This window comes from Mus caroli, chromosome 5 (assembly GCF_900094665.2).
Source record: "Mus caroli chromosome 5, CAROLI_EIJ_v1.1, whole genome shotgun sequence".
NCBI classification, from domain to species: Eukaryota; Metazoa; Chordata; class Mammalia; order Rodentia; family Muridae; genus Mus; species Mus caroli.
The window spans coordinates 143,598,653-143,606,047 of record NC_034574.1 but is presented as its reverse complement, the minus strand read 5'-3'; the positions used below and the strand labels follow the sequence as shown (position 1 = coordinate 143,606,047).

Below are 7,395 nucleotides of genomic sequence, written 5' to 3'. Positions count from 1 at the left end.
AAAAAAAAAAAAAAAAAAAAGAAACCAAACGTGATTGTGGCTAGACCTCGCCGGCAAGAACTCCATGAGCTGATTCGTCCGGGGTCATTCTTGGAACACAGATATGGAATAACATCCCAAGTGACCACAATCAAACCTAACACTAGCTATACTGTGGGCGAGGTGAAGACCCATTTTGAATTTTCATTTAAGGGAGGTAATTGCAAAGAAAGCCAAAAGGGTTGCTTGACTCTTGGATAGAGTCGGGGAGGTATCTAGTGCTTGAGACAGAAGGCTACTGCCAATGTTTAAATGGGAACAAGGAAATTGATTTAAGCATTTATTAAGTTTTCCATAAGAAAGATTCAAGGTGACTTAATACATACGCAAAAGGACCATTTAAGTGGCAGCTTGAGAGAGCGTCTAGCCTTCATTAAGACAAGGGTGACAACTGTAGCAGTAACTCTCGTGTTAAGGAGGTACCGAGCACCAGCACTCTGCTGGGTAGTTATCTCAGTTACCCCTCTCCGGCCAGAGAGAGGAGATGGATGAGATTATCGCTTTCTGTGTGTTTCAGCAGATGGTAAGCTTAGTATCTTGCCTGGGGGTGTCCCCTAGGTGACTCGGGTAAAGTTTGATTCTACCTTCTCATGTCAGAGGCTACTAGTAACCACTATCCTGGGAATCAAGTCATTCTGAAATATGCCTTTCCAAGAGTGGAAGCCATTTATGAAGACAAATTAAAAATAATCTTCCCGGAAAGAGGGCGTAACACATGAACAAGTGAGGAACCCAAGTTGGACAGAGGGGTGCAGACAGGAAGAAGTCCAGTGACCTTTTACAAGGCCACATATCAGGAAACAGGGTTTCACAAAGCAACCCCAGACATTTAAATCTAATAAAACGTGTGCATTCAAGTTTAAGAGCGTGCTTTCCAGAAAAGATAGGCATGCTATTTGTAAACTGACTAATACGATTGTGGAAGTCTTGAGGTCAAGTAGAAACTTCACGTGTTTGTTTTGTGCTAGTTCTTTGGGAAGGTTGCATCCAGTCCAGCCCCTCCCCCACCTCCTCCAGCTCCCCACTCCCTTCCCAGCTTTCTGTCATCCTTTTCATTTAAGCCTGCCGAGTCCAGTTTGTGCTGCTGGCAAGTTCAAGGGAGAAGATACAGAATGAATGATATAAAGGGTGAAGGGTGGGGGGCGGGGATAATTGGGAAGGCTGACGTGGGGCATGGGGTAGGACGACAGGGGAGAGGAGAGAGGTCATACAGGTAGGGATAATTAACACTTGAGGGCATTTCACAAAGTCATATAGAAACCTTTTACCCCAGTACACACAGACACACACATAAAGAGGTCGAATGCTACCATAACAACTATGACAGAGCCACAGTGTCCCACCAGACACTACAAGCTAACACATAAAACTCCACACACTTAGAGAGCAAGGGAACTCTGAAATGGTCAGTTAATTATGACCTGTTGAAGGGATGGGAGAGGTGTTGGCTAGGTGTTCCTGATGATGGTGTCATCATCATGACCAGGAAGCTATTTGGGTGTAGGGAACAATGGCTTTTTAATAGGTTTTAGCAGACCTTGCCTTCACACAGTATCTATCACCTACTGTGTGCTGGGTATTTCCCAGTTACGGAATGACGAAGGTAATGGAGCCTACTGATGTTCTGATCATCTGGTTAGACCCTCAGACCCAGGACAAGGGACCGAGGCGCATATTTTACATATCAAAGCAGACCTGATCTCTAGGTTCTCCCAGCATCCCTCAGTCCCTACCTGACATACCCCACCCCAACTCTGAACTTTCCATCCCAGGGGCTGGGCTGCCAGTCTCCCTATATGATCCAGATGTTTTGACCTCTCCTCCTCTTCTTCCTCCTCCTGTTCTTCTCCCCCCCCCCCCGTGCACACACCTTTTCTCTCCTTTTTTCCTCCCCCCTCCCCATGGTGACTTTCCTGGCCTCAATCCTTGGGACCAGTGAGCTTACCTGAGAGAAGCTTCCCAATAAAGCTGCCTTTAATATAATCTAATCTGGCTTGAACTGGCTATTTCACTGGTAGAGAAATAACCTATCAATGATCATTATGAAGATGCTTTTATTTGGGTTTGGGGAAACAGCCATCTGGGCCTTCTTTCCAGTAGATGATGCCTTTAAGAGAGATTGCATCCCACAAACATCTTTGGGAACCTCCCTGGTGGTCTTCCTGCTCACAAGGGATGCAGGTGTTAACAGGCAGGTGTGTGAAAATGGGCACTAAGGCTGTCTGACTTACAAGTGCACGCTGAGCTCCCAAGGACGTCATCGAAGAGAACAGTTGGATTATGTGAGCTTAGCTCCTTAGTCGAGATGACCCTGGAGATGGAGCAAGTGCACAAAAGCAGGGCAGCTGATCTCCCCCAGGGACAGTGATGTCATTGAGAACTCTCCTCCAGGGACAGTGATGTCATCGAGAGCTCCCCGAGGCTCTTGCAGGTGCATCTTTGGGAACTTTCCTGATAGAGGAGGTGGATCTAGAGTGTGATCCAAGTATGTCAGGTGGGGGTCGGGCGAGGGTGTCAAATTGGGGAGGGACAAGAGAAGCAGAGGAGTGGGGCTGACCACAAGCATCTCCAACTGCTGACTGTATCTGTTGAGAGCCTCCATTTCCTACTCCATGGTGGCATCTTCCTGGGACATTTCTAGCGTAAACGAGATAAGAGAGGAAAATAATGACTGAACTCAGTTCTTTCCTCTTTGCCCTCTGTCTTCTTCATGTCTGCCATCACTTGGTGCTCAATTAACTTAAAAAAAAAAAAAAAACTCCCATAGGAGCTGAAAAAGGAAAAACTCCCTTTCAGAATCTGACCTTGCTAACGCTGTGGGCTCCCGTTTCAACTCTGAGTAAATAAAATCCCGGGTCCTGTGTACTGTACTTCTCATTCTCCCTCATAATCATGAAATTTAGATAATAATTAAGAGTCCCAGCTGTGTTTGGCATATACTGAGGGAGGCCCACTGGGCATCTGTGGGAGGCATATTCTGCAGTCTGGGGCTCCTGCCATCGCTGGCTGCAGTAGAGAGAGGCAGTCTTACTGAAACTCAGGGATTATAAAAGTGGAGGTGGCCAACATCAAAGCAGAGCTGGTGGCTTCCAGAGGTTTCCATGGGACCCCTTTGGCCAAACTACAGCAGTGAGGAGATCTGGGCCCCTGCAAGGAAACCACTGTCCAGCCCCCCACCCCCTCCAGTCAGTACTCCAGCTGTGCGCTGGCATGATGTCATAGCCCTGCAGCTGCCTTTCAGAGGAGCCATCTGGGCTGCTGCCCAAGGGTGCTTTGAGTTGCCAGTCAACACTTCTCCTGGGCTCCTGGATGTGTGAGAAGGATCTTTTAGGTTTGCCATGTAAAAAAATCACTAAAGATGGTCAGGTCCCTGTTTGATTTTCTGACAACAGTACTGCTGACTGGAACTGAGGAGAGTCGGGTGTTCTGAAGAACCAGCCTGCCCCCCCCCATCCCCGTCTTAGGCTTGAAAACCAACTTTTAGTAAAGACAAATCAGGTTCACTCCTGTTTATGATTAAACCTGTTTCTCAAGGATTGGGCTATGCCCCACCTGTGTCCTTAAACTATAAATGGCTCTGTTCTGCCTGTTCCAGGCATGGCAGTCATGCCTTTGTTTCAAAGGGTTGATTATAACCACCCTGCAACCCTACCTTTGTTTCAGAGGTTATAGGATCACCTTGTTATGACACCTGTTGCTATGTCTACTTTGTTATACCTACTTTGCAATTATGTCTTTGTTATGTCTATGTTCTGCTCCTGGAACCCCACCTATTTTGCACCCCTAAATCCTCCATTTAGAAACCCCCTACCCCCCCAAGCTACAAAAGCCTTGTCTTCCTCACATCCAGTGCTGACCTCTCAAACCTGCCTTAGGGGGAGGCAGCCCATGTACATGAATAAAAAATAAAAAATAAAAAAGCTTGCTTTAATGAGTTTGGCCATGATGATTTGGGTCAGTGGTCTTCTCCCATCTTTGGGATTAATGGTTCCTCCACACGAGTGCCTTCCAGAAAGGGCATTCCACAGAGGTGACTGGCTAAGGAGACCATTTCCTAGGTGGCCCGAATGGTGCCGCTCACCTCAGTGAGGATGACACTGTCACTGAAGGAGGAAACCATAGAGCAGAAGGTCACAGACAGAGCCCCAGCCATGCACTTAAGAGTTAAAACTACTGCAACATCCAGGAAATGTTAACTGGGCCATGTCGGTTGCCAGTCAACAAGACAGGCAACATCATCTCCCCTGGGTGTTCTGAGTGGGATGAAACAGCTCTCTGGGCAGTTTGCACTTGATCAGTCCACTTTCTGGAAGCTGCTCTACTTCTGGCAAGTCAGAGCATCTCTAAACATGTTGTTTAGAGCCCAGGCTGACCGAAAACGTACAATTCTCCTGCCGTAGCATGGAGCGATGAGATCACAAGCCTGCCGTCATGCCTTCCTGGCTGTGTTCTGGTGTTTAAAATAACCATCTTGTTCAGTGTGATTAGAGAGTCTGCCTTCTTTCTGAAAGCTTCCCAAGACCGAGACACTCAGAGAATGCCCATTGAGTGGGTGAAGGACGGAGGGGCAGGACAGAGTGTGACAGTGACAGACTAGATGGATCCCTGACGTGCGCAACACTGAGAGGAGAGAGGATTGGACCTCTGTCTCATCTCTTGCTTCTCAAATTCTGAGTCACGAATTCCCCTGTCTCAGAGAACCTTCATCCACAGCTCTTCTAAGTGAGGATTCTTCCAAATTTCACCAATTTACAGCTCCCCTTCCCCCGCACACAGGGGTCCTGACATCACCTGATCAGGATGCTCCTCGTACCCCTCAAGGTACAAGGTACCCCTCACATAAGACGGCCTACACTAAGACATGTGGGGGCTGCATGGCTGTGGACCAGGGTCAGGGGTGATGCCTGAAGGGGGAGGGCCTCCCTACCTGCTCACAGGAATGTCTCCCAAGTCTACCCTTTGCCCCAGCATCTCAGGCACTCTCTACAGTAAGTACAGACCTGCTTTCCTGTATTCCCATTATCTTTTCCTTGTCACAGCATCCCTTCCACATTGGTCTCATTCAGTCAGTTCTCAGAGGCCGGACATGGCTTAGAGATAGCATGCTTGTCTAGTGAGGTCCAGGTTTAATCACCACATCACAACATGTATGTGTGTGCGTGTGTGCATACACACACAGAGGCACAAATGCTCACACGTGCAGACACACACATACATAGGTGCACAGACACATACACATGCAGGCACATACACATATAAACATGCACCCTTGCACATACATACACAGGTATACACACATGCACACACAGACCCATGAACATACACACACACATACATGAATGCACACACATGAATGCACACACAAGCACACACACAGGTACTCATACACCCATCACACACACACACACACACACACACACACACACACACACATACACACAGGCACACACACCTAAACAAACCAGAACACAGTCAGGCCTCATATTCAAGTTAATAAACCAAACACTATTATAGCCAGTTGCCTCTGGGGCAGAGACACGGTGTCTCCCCTTTAAAAGGACACTTCTCAGAAGAATGGCAAGCCATTGTCTTCACTGCCTCCCGACTTTCTCTCACTAACCCACTTCATCCAGCGCTGGCCTGTTACTCCATCTGAGTTGTCTGTCTGTTGCCCATCTCCGGTTCTCCTTTTTAAGATAAAGTCTCACTGTGTAGCTCGCCTAGCCTGGAACTTATTCTGTCTACCAGGATGACTTTGAATTAACTCACAGCGATCCTCCTGCTTCTGCCACCCAAGTGCTGGGTTTAAAGATGGCTGCCTAATCCTCTCTGCTTCCTCACTGGTCCCCTGAAGGGTCTGACAAATCCCACCACCTTCATCAGTCAGGATGTTCCTTCCCTGGCTTTGTGGCTCCTCTCCGCCCTTCTATACTTCCACTTCTTCTTCTGGAGTTTCCCCTCTGCTCTGCTATTACAGGTGATTCTGCTGGCCTGCCCCAGGGACCTAGTGAGGCTGACATCATGACCTGCCACCAGGTGCCATCGGTGTGTGTTGCAGGTGCGTGCTGCAGGTGTGTGCTGCTTATAAAAGGGCCGACTCAGCAGCACGCTCTCGCTCTCTCGAATTCCCTTTTTTCTCCCTTTCCCTCTCTCCCTCTCCCTCCCACTCTTCAGCATCCCCCCTATCTATTCCCTACCCCCCTTTTCTCTGGCCCCATGGCTATGGCCCATTTTCCCTCCCCTCCCATCTGTCCGTCTGTCTGCCTGTTTACATGCCTCTGCTCTGTCCCAGGTCCTTACTCCTCCCCCAGTAAATCCCTTTCACACCAGGTCTGTTGCACGGTGTAATTTCTCAGGGCACCCCCTTGCCACATTGTATTTCCTAACATCTAATCATCTCCTTAATTTGTTTGCTTTTTTTAAAAAATAAAAGAATAATAATTGTGAGGTAGGGCAGTGTCCTGAAGGTCAGAGCTTTCTAGGTTTTTGCATTTCTTTGAACAACAAATGGAAAAATTTACAGGAACTTGCAGGTATCATTAATATTCTAGCTTTTGACAAGGTGCTCTAAGATCTCTGTCACCTTACATTTCATATTGATTCATTAGAAAAATAGTATTCTATTACCCAAACATTAGAAAGACTCTCCCCAGAGAAGACAAGTCAGTTCTTCCAAAGGATTGTATCTGCTTTCTGAGACTCTAGCTAGCAGTCATGATCAGGAGGGGCCGGTGGGAAGTTCCACCCTGACAGCAGGCCTTCGGAACACAGTGTTTGCAATGTTGTGTGAGAAAACAGTCTGGAAATGTGACTGGAATTCTCAGGGGGAGGTCAGGCCTCTCGTTTTAACTCAGGCAGATAGTCCCCTCGTTTGTCACTTGCCTACAACTTCCCTGACAAGAGGGGCTCCAGGGGTGGAACTCCTGGACCCTGGCTTCCAAATAACTGTACGAACAGAAAGTAAAGACAATCGACTCGCTTTAAATCTGTAAAATTGTGGCTTGCTTCGTGATAGGTTTCCGAAGGCAATGATGCTTGCTAGTGCCTGTTCAATATTGTAGCGGACCACTAACCTAACAGAGGTAATCAAAGAGGCCGAAACAGTGTAATGAATACCAGAAGAGGGGTTACAAGTGTTGCCGTCTATGGATGGTGACTGGAAACCGGAAAGTGCTGGAACAATAATGAGAGAAGCAAGATGTTCTCCACAGCCAGATGTAGCGAATCAGCAAACAATTAGAAAGGAAGATGACCAAGCATGCTTCTTCTTTTTTTTTTTTTTTTTTTTTGGTTTTTCGAGACAGGGTTTCTCTGTGTAGCCCTGGCTGTCCTGGCACTCACTTTGTAGACCAGGCT

General features: G+C 47.6%; 1 protein-coding gene across 3 annotated transcripts in view; it reads right to left on the bottom strand.

The window, feature by feature from the left end:
- The window catches only part of Rxfp2 (relaxin family peptide receptor 2), a 64,147-nt gene that overhangs the window by 47,902 nt on the left and 8,850 nt on the right, over nt 1-7,395 (bottom strand). The window lies entirely within an intron of this gene.